This window comes from Bombus affinis, chromosome 17 (genome assembly GCF_024516045.1).
Source record: "Bombus affinis isolate iyBomAffi1 chromosome 17, iyBomAffi1.2, whole genome shotgun sequence".
Taxonomy (NCBI): Eukaryota; Metazoa; Arthropoda; class Insecta; order Hymenoptera; family Apidae; genus Bombus; species Bombus affinis.
In genome coordinates this window covers 4725644-4749611 of record NC_066360.1, presented here as the reverse complement: position 1 = coordinate 4749611, position 23968 = coordinate 4725644, and the positions used below count along the sequence as shown (strand labels likewise).

Here is a 23968-nt window from a genome sequence, read left to right as displayed (position 1 = left end):
ATAACGTATAACGTTATGTAGTATACCGTTACAACGTATAACGTTATATACTGTTACGATATAACGTATAACGTTGTATGGTATTACGATATAACGTATAACGTTATATACCATTACATAATAACGTATAACTTTGTATAATACTACGATATAACGCATAACGTTATATACTATAACGATATAACGTATAACGTTATATACTATTACAAAATAACGTATAACGTTCTATAGCATTACGCTTTAACGTATAACGTTGTATAGTATTACGATATAACGTATAACGTTATATACTATTACTAGGTAACGTATAACGTTATATACTATTACAAAATAACGTATAACGTTGTAAAGCATTACGATATAACGTATAACGTTGTATAGTATTACGATATAACGTATAGCGTTATGTAGTACACCGTTACAACGTATAACGTTATGTAGTACAACGTTACAACGTATAACGTTATATACTATAATGATATAACGTATAACGTTATATACCATTACGATATAGCGTATAACGTTATATACTATTACAAAATAACGTCCAACGTTATATAGCATTACGATATAACGTATAACGTTATGTAGTATACCCCTACAACGTATAACGTTATATACTATTACGATATAACGTATAACGTTATATACTATTACGATATAACGAATAGCGTTGTATACTATTACGATATAGCGTATAACATTATGTAGTACACCGTTACAACGTATAACGTTATGTAGTACACCGTTACAACGTATAACGTTATATACTATAACGATATAACATATAACGTGATATACTATAACGATATAACGTATAACGTTATATACCATTACGATATAATGAATAACGTTGTATAGTATTACGATGTAACGAATAACGTTATATACCATAACGATATAACGTATAACGTTATATACTATAACGATATAATGTATAACGTTATATACTATTACAAAATAACGTATAACGTTATATACTATAAGGATATAACGTATAACGTTATATACCATTACGATATAACGTATAACGTTGTATAGTATTACGATATAACGTATAACGTTGTATAGTATTACGATATAACGTATAACGTTAGATCCTATTGCTATATAACGTATAACGTTGTATACTATTACCATATAACGTATAACGTTATATACCATAACGATATAACGTATAACGTTATATACCATTACGATATAACGTATAACGTTGTATAGTATTACGATATAACGTATAACGTTGTATAGTATTACGATATAACGTATAACGTTATGTACTACACCGTTACAATGTATAACGTTATGTAGTAAAACGTTACAACGTATAACGTTATATGCTATTACAAAATAACGTATAACGTTATTTACTATTACAAAATAACGTATATCGTTATATAGCATTACGATATAACTTATAACGTTATGTAGTACACCGTTACAACGTATAACGTTATGTAGTACACCGTTACAACGTATAACGTTATGTAGTATACCGTTACTACGTATAACGTTATATACTATAACGATATAACGTATAACGTTATATACTATACCGATATAACGTATAACGTTATATAGTATAACGATATAACGTATAACGTTATATACCATTACGATATAACGTATAACGTTATATACTAGCGTATAACGTTGTGAATAACGTATAACGTTATATACTATTACAAAATAACGTATAACGTTATATAGCATTACGATAAAACGTATAACGTTTTGTAGTATACCGTTAAAACGTATAACGTTATATACTATTACGATATAACGTATAACGTTATATACTATTACCAAATAACGTATAACGTTCTAGAGCATTACGATATAACGTATAACGTTGTATAGTATTACGATATAACGTATAACGTCGTATAGCATTACGATATAACGTATAACGTTGTATACTATTACCATATACCGTATAACGTTATGTTGTACACCGTTACAACGTATAACGTTATGTAGTACAACGTTACAACGTATAACGTTATATACTATTACTAGGTAACGTATAACGTTATATACTATTACAAAATAACGTATAACGTTCTGTAGCATTACGATATAATGTGTGACGTTGTATAGAATTACGATATAATGTATAACGTTATATACTATTACTAGGTAACGTATAACGTTATATACTATTACGATATAACGTATAACTTTATATACTATAAAGATATAACGTATAACGTTACGTAGAATACCGCTACAACGTATAACGTTATATACTATTACGATATAACGTATAACGTTATATGCTATATCGACATAACGTATAACGTTATATGCTATATCGACATAACTTATAACGTTATATAGCATTACGATATAACGCATAGCGTTGTATACTGTAATCATATAACGTATAACGCTATGTAACATACCGTTACAACGGATAACATTATATACCATTACGATATATCGTATAACGTTATATACTATTACTCAATAACGTGTAACGTTATATACTATTACGATATAACGTATAACGTTGTATGGTATTACGATATAACGTATAACGTTATATACTATTACTAGGCAACGTATAACGTTATATACTATTACAAAATAACGTATAACGTTGTATAGCATTACGATATAACGTATAACGTTGTATACTATTGCCATATAACGTATAGCGTTATGTAGTATACCGGTACAACGTATTACGTTATATACTATTACGATATAACTTTTAACGTTAGATCATATGGCTATATAACGTATAACGTTGTATATTATTACGATATAACGTATAACGTTACATACCATAACGATATAACGTATAACGTTATATACTATAACGATATAATGTATAACGTTATATACTATATCAAAATAACGTATAACGTTATATAGCAGTAAGATATAACGTATAACGTTGTATTGTATTACGATATAACGTATAACGTTATATACTATAACGATATAACGTATAACGTTATATACCATTACGATATAACGTATAACGTTATATACTATTACAAAATAACGTATAACGTTATATACTGTTACAAAATAACGTATAACGTTATATACCATAACGATATAACGTATAACGTTATATACTATAGCGATATAATGTATAACGTTATATACTATTACAAAATAACGTATAAGTTTATATAGCATTACGATATAACGTATAAGGTTGTATAGTATTACGATATAACGTATAACGTTATATACTATTACAAAATAACGTATAACGTTAGATACTATTGCTATATAACGTATAACGTTGTATACTATAAAGATATAACGTATAACGTTACGTAGAATACCGCTACAACGTATAACGTTATATACTATTACGATATCACGTATAACGTTATATGCTATATCGACATAACGTATAACGTTATATACTATTACAAAATAACGTATAACGTTGTATAGCATTACGATATAACGTATTACGTTGTATACTATTACCATATAACTTAGAGCGTTATGTAGTATACCGTTACAACGTATAACGTTATGTAGTACACCGTTACAACGTAAAACGTTATATACTATAACGATATAACGTATAACGTTACGTAGAATGCCGCTACAACGTATAAAGTTATATACTATTACGATATCACGTATAACGTTATATGCTATATCGACATAACGTATAACGTTATATACTATTACAAAACAACGGACAACGTTATATAGCATTACGATATAACGTATAACGTTATGTAGTATACCGTTACAACGTATAACGTTATATACTATTACGATATAACGTATAACGTTATATACTATTACGATATAACATATAACTTTATATAGCATTACGATATAACGTATAAGGTTGTATAGTATTACGATATAACGTATAACGTTATATACTATTACAAAATAACGTATAACGTTAGATACTATTGCTATATAACGTATAACGTTGTATACTATTACGATATAACGTATAACGTTATGTAGTACACCGTTACAACGTATAACGTTATGTAGTACACCGTTACAACGTATAACGTTATATACTATAAAGATATAACGTATAACGTTACGTAGAATACCGCTACAACGTATAACGTTATATACTATTACGATATAACGTATAACGTTATATGCTATATCGACATAACGTATAACGTTATATACTATTACAAAATAACGTACAACGTTATATAGCATTACGATATAACGTATAGCGTTGTATAGTATTACGATATAACGTACAACGTTGTATAGCATTACGATATAACGTATAAGGTTGTATACTATTACCATATAACGTATAACGTTATGTTGTATACCGTTACAACGTATAACGTTATATACTATTACGATATAACGTACAACGTTATATTGCATTACGATATAACGTATAGCGTTGTATAGTATTACGATATAACGTATAACGTTGTATAGCATTACGATATAACGTATAAAGTTGTATACTATTACCATATAACGTATAACGTTATGTTGTATACCGTTACAACGTGTAACGTTATATATAATTACGATATAACGTATAACGTTGTATGGTATTACGATATAACGTATAACGTTATATACCATTACATAATAACGTATAACTTTGTATAATACTACGATATAACGTATAACGTTATATACTATTACAAAATAAGGTATAACGTTATATACTATTACGATATAACGTATAACGTTATATGCTATATCGACATAACGTATAACGTTATATACTATTACGATATAACGTATAACGTTATATAGCATTACGATATAACGTATAGCGTTGTATAGTATTACGATATAACGTATAACGTTGTATAGCATTACGATATAACGTATAAAGTTTTATACTATTCCCATATAACGTATAACGTTATGTTGTATACCGTTACAACGTATAACGTTATATACTATAACGATATAACGTATAACGTTATATAGCATTACGATATAATGTATAACGTTTTATAGTATTACGATGTAACGTATAACGTTATGTTGTATACCGTTACAACGTATAACGTTATCTACTATAACGATATAACGTATAACGTTATATACTATTACGATATAACGTATAACGTTATATACTATTACGATATAACGAATAACGTTGTATACTATTACGATATAACGGATAACGTTATGTAGTACACCGTTACAACGTATAACGTTATGTAGTGCACCGTTACAACGTATAACGCTATGTAGTACATCGTTACGACGTATAACGTTATATACTATAACGATATAACATATAACGTTATATACTATAACGATATAACGTATAACGTTATATAGCATTACGATATAATGTATAACGTTGTATAGTATTACGATGTAACGTATAACGTTATATACCATAACGATATAACCTATAACGTTATATACTATAACGATATAACGTATAACGTTACACACTATTACAAAATATCGTATAACGTTATATATCATTACGATATAACGTATAAGATTGTATAGTGTTACGATATAACGTATAACGTTATATACTACTACAAAATAACGTATAACGTTAGATCCTATTGCTATATAACGTATAACGTTATATGCTATATCGACATAACGTATAACGTTATATACTATTACAAAATAACGTATAACGTTATATACTATTACAAAATAACGTACAACGTTATGTACCATAACGATATAACGTATAACGTTATATACTATAACGATATAATGTATAACGTTATATACTATTACAAAATAACGTATAACTTTATATAGCATTACGATATAACGTATAAGGTTGTATAGTATTACGATATAACGTATAACGTTATATACTATTACAAAATAACGTATAACGTTAGATACTATTGCTATATAACGTATAACGTTGTATACTATTACGATATAACGTATAACGTTATATACTATAAAGATATAACGTATAACGTTACGTAGAATACCGCTACATCGTATAACGTTATATACTATTACGATATAACGTATAACGTTATATAGCATTACGATATAACGTATAGCGTTGTATACTGTTATCATATAACGTATAACGCTATGTAACATACCGTTACAACGTATAACGTTATATACCATTACGATATATCGTATAACGTTATATACTATTACACAATAACGTATAACGTTATATACTATTACAAAATAACGTATAACGTTATATACCATAACGATATAACGTATAACGTTTTATGCTATATCGACATAACGTATAACGTTATAAACTATTACAAAATAACGTATAACGTTATATAGCATTACGATATAACGTATAGCGTTGTATAGTATTACGATATAACGTATAACGTTGTATAGCATTACGATATAACTTATAAAGTTGTATACTATTACCATATAACGTATAACGTTATGTTGTATACCGTTACAACGTATAACGTTATATACTATTACGATATAACGTATAACGTTATATAGCATTACGATATAACGTATAGCGTTGTATAGTATTACGATATAACGTATAACGTTGTATTGCATTACGATATAACGTATAAAGTTTTATACTATTCCCATATAACGTATAACGTTATGTTGTATACCGTTACAACGTATAACGTTATATACTATTACGATATAACGTATAACGTTGTATGGTATTACGATATAACGTATAACGTTATATACCATTACATAATAACGTATAACTTTGTATAATACTACGATATAACGTATAACGTTATATACTATAGCGATATAACGTATAACGTTATATACTATTACAAAATAACGTATAACGTTCTACAGCATTACGATATAACGTATAACGTTGTATAGTATTACGATATAACGTATAACGTTAGATCCTATTGCTATATCACGTATAACGTTGTATACTATTACCATATAACGTATAACGTTATATACCATAACGGTATAACGTATAACGTTATATATTATAACGATATAATGTATAACGTTATATACTATTACAAAGTAACGTATAACGTTATATAGCATTACGATATAACGTATAACGTTATATAGTACACCGTTACAACGTATAACGTTATGTAGTACATCGTTACAACGTATAACGTTATATACTATAACGATATAACGTATAACGTTATATACTATAACGACATAACGTGTAACGTTATATACCATTACGATATAAAATACAACGTTGTATAGTATTACGATATAAGGTATAACGTTATGTAGTACACCGTTACAACGTGTAACGTTATGTAGTACAACGTTACAACGTATAACGTTATATAATATAACGATATAACGTATAACGTTATATACCATTACGATATAACGTATAACGTTATATACTATTACAAAATAACGTATAACGTTATATACTGTTACAAAATAACGTATAACGTTATATACCATAACGATATAACGTATAACGTTATATACTATAGCGATATAATGTATAACGTTATATACTATTACAAAATAACGTATAACGTTAGATACTATTGCTATATAACGTATAACGTTGTATACTATTACGATATAACGTATAACGTTATATACTATAAAGATATAACGTATAACGTTACGTAGAATACCGCTACATCGTATAACGTTATATACTATTACGATATAACGTATAACGTTATATAGCATTACGATATAATGTATAACGTTGTATAGTATTACGATGTAACGTATAACGTTATACACCATAACGATATAAGCTATAACGTTATATACTATAACGATATAACGTATAACGTTACACACTATTACAAAATATCGTATAACGTTATATATCATTACGATATAACGTATAAGATTGTATAGTGTTACGATATAACGTATATCGTTATATACTACTACAAAATAACGTATAACGTTAGATCCTATTGCTATATAACGTATAACGTTATATGCTATATCGACATAACGTATAACGTTATATACTATTACAAAATAACGTATAACGTTATATACTATTACAAAATAACGTACAACGTTATGTACCATAACGATATAACGTATAACGTTATATACTATAACGATATAATGTATAACGTTATATACTATTACAAAATAACGTATAACTTTATATAGCATTACGATATAACGTATAAGGTTGTATAGTATTACGATATAACGTATAACGTTATATACTATTACAAAATAACGTATAACGTTAGATACTATTGCTATATAACGTATAACGTTGTATACTATTACGATATAACGTATAACGTTATATACTATAAAGATATAACGTATAACGTTACGTAGAATACCGCTACATCGTATAACGTTATATACTATTACGATATAACGTATAACGTTATATAGCATTACGATATAACGTATAGCGTTGTATACTGTTATCATATAACGTATAACGCTATGTAACATACCGTTACAACGTATAACGTTATATACCATTACGATATATCGTATAACGTTATATACTATTACACAATAACGTATAACGTTATATACTATTACAAAATAACGTATAACGTTATATACCATAACGATATAACGTATAACGTTTTATGCTATATCGACATAACGTATAACGTTATAAACTATTACAAAATAACGTATAACGTTATATAGCATTACGATATAACGTATAGCGTTGTATAGTATTACGATATAACGTATAACGTTGTATAGCATTACGATATAACTTATAAAGTTGTATACTATTACCATATAACGTATAACGTTATGTTGTATACCGTTACAACGTATAACGTTATATACTATTACGATATAACGTATAACGTTATATAGCATTACGATATAACGTATAGCGTTGTATAGTATTACGATATAACGTATAACGTTGTATAGCATTACGATATAACGTATAAAGTTTTATACTATTCCCATATAACGTATAACGTTATGTTGTATACCGTTACAACGTATAACGTTATATACTATTACGATATAACGTATAACGTTGTATGGTATTACGATATAACGTATAACGTTATATACCATTACATAATAACGTATAACTTTGTATAATACTACGATATAACGTATAACGTTATATACTATAACGATATAACGTATAACGTTATATACTATTACAAAATAACGTATAACGTTCTACAGCATTACGATATAACGTATAACGTTGTATAGTATTACGATATTACGTATAACGTTATATACTATTACTAGGTAACGTATAACGTTCTATACTATTACAAAATAACGTATAACGTTTTAAAGCATTATGATATAACGTATAACGTTGTATAGTATTACGATATAACGTATAACGTTATGTAGTACACCGTTACAACGTATAACGTTATGTAGTACAACGTTACAACGTATAACGTTATATACTATAACGATATAACGTATAACGTTATATACCATTACGATATAGCGTATAACGTTATATACTATTACAAAATAACGTACAACGTTATATAGCATTACGATATAACGTATAACGTTATGTAGTATACCCTTACAACGTATAACGCTATATACTATTGCGATATAACGTATAACGTTATATACTATTACGATATAACGGATAACGTTATATAGCATTACGATATAATGTATAACGTTGTATAGTATTACGATGTAACGTATAACGTTATATACCATAACGATATAACGTATAACGTTATATATTATAACGATATAATGTATAACGTTATATACTATTACAAAATAACGTATAAAGTTATATACTATAAAGATATAACGTATAACGTTATATATCATTACGATATAACGTATAAGATTGTATAGTATTACGATATAACGTATAACGTTATATACTACTACGAAATAACGTATAACGTTAGATCCTATTGCTATATAACGTATAACGTTGTATACTATTACGATATAACGTATAACGTTATATAGCATTACGATATAACGTATAACGTTATGTAGTATACCGTTACAACGTATAACGTTATATACTATTACGATATAACGTATAACGTTATATACTATTACGATATAACGAATAACGTTGTATACTATTACGATATAACGCATAACGTTATGTAGTACACCGTTACAACGTATAACGTTATGTAGTACACCGTTACGACGTATAACGTTATATACTATAACGATATAACATATAACGTTATATACTATAACGATATAACGTATAACGTTATATAGCATTACGATATAATGTATAACGTTGTATAGTATTACGATGTAACGTATAACGTTATATACCAGAACGATATAACCTATAACGTTATATACTATAACGATATAATGTATAACGTTACACACTATTACAAAATATCGTATAACGTTATATATCATTACGATATAACGTATAAGATTGTATAGTATTACGATATAACGTATAACGTTATATACTATTACGATATAACGAATAACGTTGTACACTATTACGATATAACGGATAACGTTATGTAGTACACCGTTACAACGTATAACGTTATGTAGTACACCGTTACAACGCATAACGTTATATACTATAACGATATAACATATAACGTTATATACTATAACGATATAACGTATAACGTTATATACCATTACGATATAATGTATAACGTTGTATGGTATTGCGATGTAACGTATAACGTTATATACCATAACGATATAACGTATAACGTTATATATTATAACGATATAATGTATAACGTTATATACTATTACAAAATAACGTATAAAGTTATATACTATAAAGATATAACGTATAACGTTATATATCATTACGATATAACGTATAAGATTGTATAGTATTACGATATAACGTATAACGTTATATACTACTACGAAATAACGTATAACGTTAGATCCTATTGCTATATAACGTATAACGTTGTATACTATTACGATATAACGTATAACGTTATATAGCATTACGATATAACTTATAACGTTATGTAGTATACCGTTACAACGTATAACGTTATATACTATTACGATATAACGTATAACGTTATATACTATTACGATATAACGAATAACGTTGTATACTATTACGATATAACGCATAACGTTATGTAGTACACCGTTACAACGTATAACGTTATGTAGTACACCGTTACGACGTATAACGTTATATACTATAACGATATAACATATAACGTTATATACTATAACGATATAACGTATAACGTTATATAGCATTACGATATAATGTATAACGTTGTATAGTATTACGATGTAACGTATAACGTTATATACCAGAACGATATAACCTATAACGTTATATACTATAACGATATAATGTATAACGTTACACACTATTACAAAATATCGTATAACGTTATATATCATTACGATATAACGTATAAGATTGTATAGTATTACGATATAACGTATAACGTTATATACTACTACGAAATAACGTATAACGTTAGATCCTATTGCTATATAACGTATAACGTTGTATACTATTACGATATAACGTATAACGTTGTATACTATTACGATATAACGTATAACGTTATATGCTATATCGACATAACGTATAACGTTATATACTATTACGATATAACGAATAACGTTGTATACTATTACGATATAACGTATAACGTTATGTAGTACACAGTTACAACGTATAACGTTATGTAGTACATCGTTACGACGTATAACGTTATATACTATTACGATATAACGTATAACGTTATATAGCATTACGATATAACTTATAAAGTTGTATATTATTACCATATAACGTATAACGTTATGTTGTATACCGTTACAACGTATAACGTTATATACTATTACGATATAACGTATAACGTTATATAGCATTACGATATAACGTATAGCGTTGTATAGTATTACGATATAACGTATAACGTTGTATAGCATTACGATATAACTTATAAAGTTGTATACTATTACCATATAACGTATAACGTTATGTTGTATACCGTTACAACGTATAACGTTATATACTATTACGATATAACGTATAACGTTATATAGCATTACGATATAACGTATAGCGCTGTATACTGTTATCATATAACGTATAACGCTATGTAACATACCGTTACAACGTATAACGTTATATACCATTACGATATATCGTATAACGTTATATACTATTACACAATAACGTATAACGTTATATACTATTACGATATAACGTATAACGTTGTATGGTATTACGATATAGCGTATAACGTTAGATACCATTACATAATAACGTATAACTTTGTATAATACTACGATATAACGTATAACGTTATATACTATAACGATATAACGTATAACGTTATATACTATTACAAAATAACGTATAACGTTCTATAGCATTACGATATAACGTATAACGTTGTATAGTATTACGATATAACGTATAACGTTATATACTATTACTAGGTAACGTATAACGTTATATACTATTACAAAATAACGTATAACGTTGTATAGCATTACGATATAACGTATAACGTTGTATACTATTACCATATAACGTATTGCGTTATGTAGTATACCGTTACAACGTATTACATTATATAATATTACGATATAACTTATAACGTTAGATCATAATGCTATATAACTTATAACGTTGTATATTATTACGATATAACGTATAACGATATATACCTTAACGATATAACGTATAACGTTATATACTATTACAAAATAACGTATAACGTTAGATACTATGGCTATATAACGTATAACGTTGTATACTATTACGATATAACGTATAACGTTATGAAGTACACCGTTACAACGTATAACGTTATGTAGTACACCGTTACAACGTATAACGTTATATACTATAACGATATAACATATAACGTTATATACTATAACGATATAACGTATAACTTTATATAGCATTACGATATAACGTATAAGGTTGTATAGTATTACGATATAACGTATAACGTTATATACTATTACAAAATAACGTATAACGTTAGATACTATTGCTATATAACGTATAACGTTGTATACTATTACGATATAACGTATAACGTTATATACTATAAAGATATAACGTATAACGTTACGTAGAATACCGCTACAACGTATAACGTTATATACTATTACGATATAACGTATAACGTTATATGCTATATCGACATAACGTATAACGTTATATACTATTACAAAATAACGTACAACGTTATATAGCATTACGATATAACGTATAGCGTTGTGTAGTATTACGATATAACGTATAACGTTGTATAGCATTACGATATAACGTATAAGGTTGTATACTATTACCATATAACGTATAACGTTATGTTGTATACCGTTACAACGTATAACGTTATATACTATTACGATATAACGTACAACGTTATATTGCATTACGATATAACGTATAGCGTTGTATAGTATTACGATATAACGTATGACCTTGTATAGCATTACGATATAACGTATAAAGTTGTATACTATTACCATATAACGTATAACGTTATGTTGTATACCGTTACAACGTATAACGTTATATACTATTACGATATAACGTATAACGTTATATAGCATTACGATATAACGTATAGCGTTGTATAGTATTACGATATAACGTATAACGTTGTATAGCATTACGATATAACGTATAAAGTTGTATGCTATTACCATATAACGTATAACGTTATGTTGTATACCGTTACAACGTATAACGTTATATACTATTACGATATAACGTACAACGTTATATTGCATTACGATATAACGTATAGCGTTGTATAGTATTACGATATAACGTATGACCTTGTATAGCATTACGATATAACGTATAAAGTTGTATACTATTACCATATAACGTATAGCGTTATGTAGTACACCGTTACAACGTATAACGTTATGTAGTACAACGTTACAACGTATAACGTTATATACTATAACGATATAACGTATAACGTTATATACCATTACGATATAGCGTATAACGTTATATACTATTACAAAAGAACGTATAACGTTCTATAGCATTACGATATAACGTATAACGTTGTATAGTATTACGATATAACGTATAACGTTATATACTATTACTAGGTAACGTATAACGTTATATACTATTACAAAATAACGTATAACGTTGTATAGCATTACGATATAACGAATAACGTTGTATACTATTACCATATAACGTATTGCGTTATGTAGTATACCGTTACAACGTATTACATTATATAATATTACGATATAACTTATAACGTTAGATCATAATGCTATATAACGTATAACGTTGTATATTATTACGATATAACGTATAACGATATATACCTTAACGATATAACGTATAACGTTATATACTATTACAAAATAACGTATAACGTTAGATACTATGGCTATATAACGTATAACGTTGTATACTATTACGATATAACGTATAACGTTATGTAGTACACCGTTACAACGTATAACGTTATGTAGTACACCGTTACAACGTATAACGTTATATACTATAACGATATAACATATAACGTTATATACTATAACGATATAACGTATAACTTTATATAGCATTACGATATAACGTATAAGGTTGTATAGTATTACGATATAACGTATAACGTTATATACTATTACAAAATAACGTATAACGTTAGATACTATTGCTATATAACGTATAACGTTGTATACTATTACGATATAACGTATAACGTTATATACTATAAAGATATAACGTATAACGTTACGTAGAATACCGCTACAACGTATAACGTTATATACTATTACGATATAACGTATAACGTTATATGCTATATCGACATAACGTATAACGTTATATACTATTACAAAATAACGTACAACGTTATATAGCATAACGATATAACGTATAGCGTTGTGTAGTATTACGATATAACGTATAACGTTGTATAGCATTACGATATAACGTATAAGGTTGTATACTATTACCATATAACGTATAACGTTATGTTGTATACCGTTACAACGTATAACGTTATATACTATTACGATATAACGTACAACGTTATATTGCATTACGATATAACGTATAGCGTTGTATAGTATTACGATATAACGTATGACCTTGTATAGCATTACGATATAACGTATAAAGTTGTATACTATTACCATATAACGTATAACGTTATGTTGTATACCGTTACAACGTATAACGTTATATACTATTACGATATAACGTATAACGTTATATAGCATTACGATATAACGTATAGCGTTGTATAGTATTACGATATAACGTATAACGTTGTATAGCATTACGATATAACGTATAAAGTTGTATGCTATTACCATATAACGTATAACGTTATGTTGTATACCGTTACAACGTATAACGTTATATACTATTACGATATAACGTACAACGTTATATTGCATTACGATATAACGTATAGCGTTGTATTGTATTACGATATAACGTATAACGTTATATACTATTACGATATAACGAATAACGTTGTATACTATTACGATATAACGGATAACGTTATGTAGTACACCGTTACAACGTATAACGTTATGTAGTGCACCGTTACAACGTATAACGTTATGTAGTACACCGTTACAACGTATAACGTTATGTAGTACACCGTTACAACGTATAACGTTATATACTATAACGATATAACGTATAACGTTATATACCATTACGATATAACGTATAACGTTATATACTATTACAAAATAACGTATAACGTTATATACTATTACAAAATAACGTATAACGTTATATACCATAACGATATAACGTATAACGTTATATACTATAACGATATAATGTATAACGTTATATACTATTACAAAATAACGTATAACGTTATATAGCATTACGATATAACGTATAAGGTTGTATAGTATCACGATATAACGTATAACGTTATATACTATTACAAAATAACGTATAACGTTAGATACTATTGCTATATAACGTATAACGTTGTATACTATTACGATATAACGTATAACGTTATATACTATAAAGATATAACGTATAACGTTACGTATAATACCGCTACAACGTATAACGTTATATACTATTACGATATAACGTATAACGTTATCTGCTATATCGACATAACGTATAACGTTATATACTATTACAAAATAACGTACAACGTTATATTGCATTACGATATAACGTATAGCGTTGTATAGTATTACGATATAACGTATAACCTTGTATAGCCTTACGATATAACGTATAAAGTTGTATACTATTTCCATATAACGTATAACGTTATGTTGTATACCGTTACAACGTATAACGTTATATACTATTACGATATAACGTATAACGTTGTATGGTATTACGATATAACGTATAACGTTATATACCATTACATAATAACGTATAACTTTGTATAATACTACGATATAACGTATAACGTTATATACTATAACGATATAACGTATAACGTTATATACTATTACAAAATAACGTATAACGTTCTATAGCATTACGATATAACGTATAACGTTGTATAGTATTACGATATAACGTATAACGTTATATACTATTACTAGGTAACGTATAACGTTCTATACTATTACAAAATAACGTATAACGTTGTAAAGCATTATGATATAACGTATAACGTTGTATAGTATTACGATATAACGTATAGCGTTATGTAGTACACCGTTACAACGTATAACGTTATGTAGTACAACGTTACAACGTATAACGTTATATACTATAACGATATAACGTATAACGTTATATACCATTACGATATAGCGTATAACGTTATATACTATTACAAAATAACGTACAACGTTATATAGCATTACGATATAACGTATAACGTTATGTAGTATACCCTTACAACGTATAACGTTATATACTATTACGATATAACGTATAACGTTATATACTATTACGATATAACGAATAACGTTGTATACTATTACGATATAACGGATAACGTTATGTAGTACACCGTTACAACGTATAACGTTATGTAGTACACCGTTACAACGCATAACGTTATATACTATAACGATATAACTTATAACGTTATATACTATAACGATATAACGTATAACGTTATATACCATTACGATATAATGTATAACGTTGTATAGTATTGCGATGTAACGTATAACGTTATATACCATAACGATATAACGTATAACGTTATATATTATAACGATATAATGTATAACGTTATATACTATTACAAAATAACGTATAAAGTTATATACTATAAAGATATAACGTATAACGTTATATATCATTACGATATAACGTATAAGATTGTATAGTATTACGATATAACGTATAACGTTATATACTACTACGAAATAACGTATAACGTTAGATCCTATTGCTATATAACGTATAACGTTGTATACTATTACGATATAACGTATAACGTTGTATACTATTACGATATAACGCATAACGTTATATAGCATTACGATATAACGTATAACGTTATGTAGTATACCGTTACAACGTATAACGTTATATACTATTACGATATAACGTATAACGTTATATACTATTACGATATAACGTATAACGTTGTATACTATTACGATATAACGCATAACGTTATGTAGTACACCGTTACAACGTATAACGTTATGTAGTACACCGTTACGACGTATAACGTTATATACTATAACGATATAACATATAACGTTATATACTCAATCGATATAACGTATAACGTTATATAGCATTACGATATAATGTATAACGTTGTATAGTATTACGATGTAACGTATAACGTTATATACCAGAACGATATAACCTATAACGTTATATACTATAACGATATAATGTACAACGTTACACACTATTACAAAATATCGTATAACGTTATATATCATTACGATATAACGTATAAGATTGTATAGTATTACGATATAACGTATAACGTTATATACTACTACGAAATAACGTATAACGTTAGATCCTATTGCTATATAACGTATAACGTTGTATACTATTACGATATAACGTATAACGTTGTATACTATTACGATATAACGTATAACGTTATATACTATAAAGATATAACGTATAACGATACGTAGTATACCGCTACAACGTATAACGTTATATACTATTACGATATAACGTATAACGTTATATGGTATATCGACATAACGTATAACGTTATATACTATTACGATATAACGAATAACGTTGTATACTATTACGATATAACGTATAACGTTATGTAGTACACCGTTACAACGTATAACGTTATGTAGTACATCGTTACGACGTATAACGTTATATACTATAACGATATAACATATAACGTTATATACTATAACGATATAACGTATAACGTTATATAGCATTACGATATAATGTATAACGTTGTATAGTATTACGATGAAACGTATAACGTTATATACCATAACGATATAACCTATAACGTTATATACTATAACGATATAACGTATAACGTTATATACTATAACGATATAATGTATAACGTTATATACTATTACAAAATAACGTATAACGTTATATAGCATTACGATATAACGTATAAGGTTGTATAGTATTACGATATAACGTATAACGTTATATACTATTACAAAATAACGTATAACGTTAGATACTATTGCTATATAACGTATAACGTTGTATACTATTACGATATAACGTATAACGTTGTATACTATTACGATATAACGTATAACGTTATATACTATAAAGATATAACGTATAACGATACGTAGTATACCGCTACAACGTATAACGTTATATACTATTACGATATAACGTATAACGTTATATGCTATATCGACATAACGTATAACGTTATATACTATGACAAAATAACGTATAACGTTATATACTATTACAAAATAACGTACAACGTTATGTACCATAACGATATAACGTATAACGTTATATACTATAACGATATAATGTATAACGTTATATACTATTACAAAATAACGTATAACTTTATATAGCATTACGATATAACGTATAAGGTTGTATAGTATTACGATATAACGTATAACGTTATATACTATTACAAAATAACGTATAACGTTAGATACTATTGCTATATAACGTATAACGTTGTATACTATTACGATATAACGTATAACGTTATATACTATAAAGATATAACGTATAACGTTACGTAGAATACCGCTACATCGTATAACGTTATATACTATTACGATATAACGTATAACGTTATATAGCATTACGATATAACGTATAGCGTTGTATACTGTTATCATATAACGTATAACGCTATGTAACATACCGTTACAACGTATAACGTTATATACCATTACGATATATCGTATAACGTTATATACTATTACACAATAACGTATAACGTTATATACTATTACAAAATAACGTATAACGTTATGTACCATAACGATATAACGTATAACGTTATATACTATTACGATATAATGTATAACGTTATATACTATTACAAAATAACGTATAACTTTATATAGCATTACGATATAACGTATAAGGTTGTATAGTATTACGATATAACGTATAACGTTATATACTATTACAAAATAACGTATAACGTTAGATACTATTGCTATATAACGTATAACGTTGTATACTATTACGATATAACGTATAACGTTATATACTATAAAGATATAACGTATAACGATACGTAGTATACCGCTACAACGTATAACGTTATATACTACTACGATATAACGAATAACGTCGTATACTATTACGATATAACGTATAACGTTATGTAGTACACCGTTACAACGTATAACGTTATGTAGTACACCGTTACAACGTATAACGTTATATACTATAACGATATAACGTATAACGTTATATACTATAACGATATAACGTATAACGTTATATACCATTACAATATAACCTTTAACGTTGTATAGTATTACGATATAACGTATAACGTTATATACTACTACGATATAACGAATAACGTCGTATACTATTACGATATAACGTATAACGTTATGTAGTACACCGTTACAACGTATAACGTTATGTAGTACACCGTTACAACGTATAACGTTATATACTATAACGATATAACGTATAACGTTATATGCTATATCGACATAACGTATAACGTTATATACTATTACAAAATAACGTGTAACGTTACATTCTATTACAAAATAACGTATGACGTTATATAGCATTACGATATATCGTATAAGATTGTATAGTATTACGTTATAACGTATAACCTTATATACTATAACGATATAATGTATAACGTTACATACTATTACAAAATAACGTATAACGTAATATAGCATTACGATATATCGTATAAGATTGTATAGTATTACGATATAACGTATAACGTTATGTAGTACACCGTTACAATGTATAACGTTATGTAGTAAAACGTCACAACGTATAACGTTATATACTATTACAAAATAACGTATAACGTTATTTACTATTACAAAATAACGTATAACGTTATATAGCATTACGATATAACGTATAACGTTATGTAGTACACCGTTACAATTTATAACGTTATGTAGTAAAACGTTACAACGTATAACGTTATATACTATTACAAAATAACGTATAACGTTATATAGCATTACGATATAACGTATAACGTTATGTAGTATACCGTTACAACGTATAACGTTATATACTATTACGATATAACGTATAACGTTATATCCTATTACGATATAACGAATAACGTCGTATACTATTACGATATAACGTATAACGTTATGTAGTACACCGTTACAACGTATAACGTTATGTAGTACACCGTTACAACGTATAACGTTATATACTATAACGATATAACGTATAACGTTATTTACTATAACGATATAACGTATAACGTTATATACCATTACAATATAACCTTTAACGTTGTATAGTATTACGATATAACGTCTAACGTTATGTAGTACACCGTTACAACGTATAACGTTATGTAGTACAACGTTACAACGTATAACGTTATATACTATAACGATATAACGTATAACGTTATATACCATTACGATATAACGTATAACGTTATATAGCATTGCGATATAACGTATAACGTTATGTAGTATACCGTTACAACGTATAACGTTATATACCATTACGATATAATGTGTAACGTTGTATAGTATTACGATGTAACGTATAACGTTATATACCATAACGATATAACCTATAACGTTATATACTATAACGATATAATGTGTAACGTTATATACTATTACAAAATAACGTATGACGTTATATAGCATTACGATATATCGTATAACGTTATGTAGTATACCGTTACAACGTATAACGTTATATACTATTACGATATAACGTATAACGTTATATCCTATTACGATATAACGAATAACGTCGTATACTATTACGATATAACGTATAACGTTATGTAGTACACCGTTACAACGTATAACGTTATATACTATAACGATATAACGTATAACGTTATATACTATAACGATATAACGTATAACGTTATATACCATTACAATATAACCTTTAACGTTGTATAGTATTACGATATAACGTATAACGTTGTATAGTATTACGATATAACGTATAACGTTATATACTATTACTAGGTAACGTATAACGTTATATGATATTACAAAATAACGTATAACGTTGTATAGCATTACGATATAACGTATAACGTTGTATACTATTACCATATAACGTATTGCGTTATGTAGTATACCGTTACAACGTATTACATTATATAATATTACGATATAACTCATAACGTTAGATCATAATGCTATATAACGTATAACGTTGTATATTATTACGATATAACGTATAACGATATATACCTTAACGATATAACGTATAACGTTATATACTATTACAAAATAACGTATAACGTTAGATACTATGGCTATATAACGTATAACGTTGTATACTATTACGATATAACGTATAACTTTATGTAGTACACCGTTACAACGTATAACGTTATGTAGTACACCGTTACAACGTATAACGTTATATACTATAACGATATAACATATAACGTTATATACTATAACGATATAACGTATAACTTTATATAGCATTACGATATAACGTATAAGGTTGTATAGTATTACGATATAACGTATAACGTTATATACTATTACAAAATAACGTATAACGTTAGATACTATTGCTATATAACGTATAACGTTGTATACTATTACGATATAACGTATAACGTTATATACTATAAAGATATAACGTATAACGTTACGTAGAATACCGCTACAACGTATAACGTTATATACTATTACGATATAACGTATAACGTTATATGCTATATCGACATAACGTATAACGTTATATACTATTACAAAATAACGTACAACGTTATATAGCATTACGATATAACGTATAGCGTTGTGTAGTATTACGATATAACGTATAACGTTGTATAGCATTACGATATAACGTATAAGGTTGTATACTATTACCACATAACGTATAACGTTATGTTGTATACCGTTACAACGTATAACGTTATATACTATTACGATATAACGTACAACGTTATATTGCATTACGATATAACGTATAGCGTTGTATAGTATTACGATATAACGTATGACCTTGTATAGCATTACGATATAACGTATAAAGTTGTATACTATTACCATATAACGTATAACGTTATGTTGTATACCGTTACAACGTATAACGTTATATACTATTACGATATAACGTATAACGTTATATAGCATTACGATATAACGTATAGCGTTGTATAGTATTACGATATAACGTATAACGTTGTATAGCATTACGATATAACGTATAAAGTTGTATGCTATTACCATATAACGTATAACGTTATGTTGTATACCGTTACAACGTATAACGTTATATACTATTACGATATAACGTACAACGTTATATTGCATTACGATATAACGTATAGCGTTGTATTGTATTACGATATAACGTATAACGTTATATACTATTACGATATAACGAATAACGTTGTATACTATTACGATATAACGGATAACGTTATGTAGTACACCGTTACAACGTATAACGTTATGTAGTGCACCGTTACAACGTATAACGTTATGTAGTACACCGTTACAACGTATAACGTTATGTAGTACACCGTTACAACGTATAACGTTATATACTATAACGATATAACGTATAACGTTATATACCATTACGATATAACGTATAACGTTATATACTATTACAAAATAACGTATAACGTTATATACTATTACAAAATAACGTATAACGTTATATACCATAACGATATAACGTATAACGTTATATACTATAACGATATAATGTATAACGTTATATACTATTACAAAATAACGTATAACGTTATATAGCATTACGATATAACGTATAAGGTTGTATAGTATTACGATATAACGTATAACGTTATATACTATTACAAAATAACGTATAACGTTAGATACTATTGCTATATAACGTATAACGTTGTATACTATTACGATATAACGTATAACGTTATATACTATAAAGATATAACGTATAACGTTACGTAGAATACCGCTACAACGTATAACGTTATATACTATTACGATATAACGTATAACGTTATCTGCTATATCGACATAACGTATAACGTTATATACTATTACAAAATAACGTACAACGTTATATTGCATTACGATATAACGTATAGCGTTGTATAGTATTACGATATAACGTATAACCTTGTATAGCCTTACGATATAACGTATAAAGTTGTATACTATTTCCATATAACGTATAACGTTATGTTGTATACCGTTACAACGTATAACGTTATATACTATTACGATATAACGTATAACGTTGTATGGTATTACGATATAACGTATAACGTTATATACCATTACATAATAACGTATAACTTTGTATAATACTACGATATAACGTATAACGTTATATACTATAACGATATAACGTATAACGTTATATACTATTACAAAATAACGTATAACGTTCTATAGCATTACGATATAACGTATAACGTTGTATAGTATTACGATATAACGTATAACGTTATATACTATTACTAGGTAACGTATAACGTTCTATACTATTACAAAATAACGTATAACGTTGTAA

The 23968-nt window shown here is 27.1% G+C and overlaps 1 long non-coding RNA gene across 1 annotated transcript; it reads left to right on the top strand.

Moving 5' to 3' along the window:
* The first annotated feature begins 1499 nt into the window (after positions 1-1499).
* LOC126925977 (uncharacterized) lies at positions 1500-22338 on the top strand. Its single transcript, XR_007714206.1, has 3 exons — positions 1500-1512; positions 15742-15801; positions 22312-22338. It is a non-coding gene; the product is annotated as an uncharacterized LOC126925977 (long non-coding RNA).
* Positions 22339-23968: the final 1630 nt, after the last annotated feature.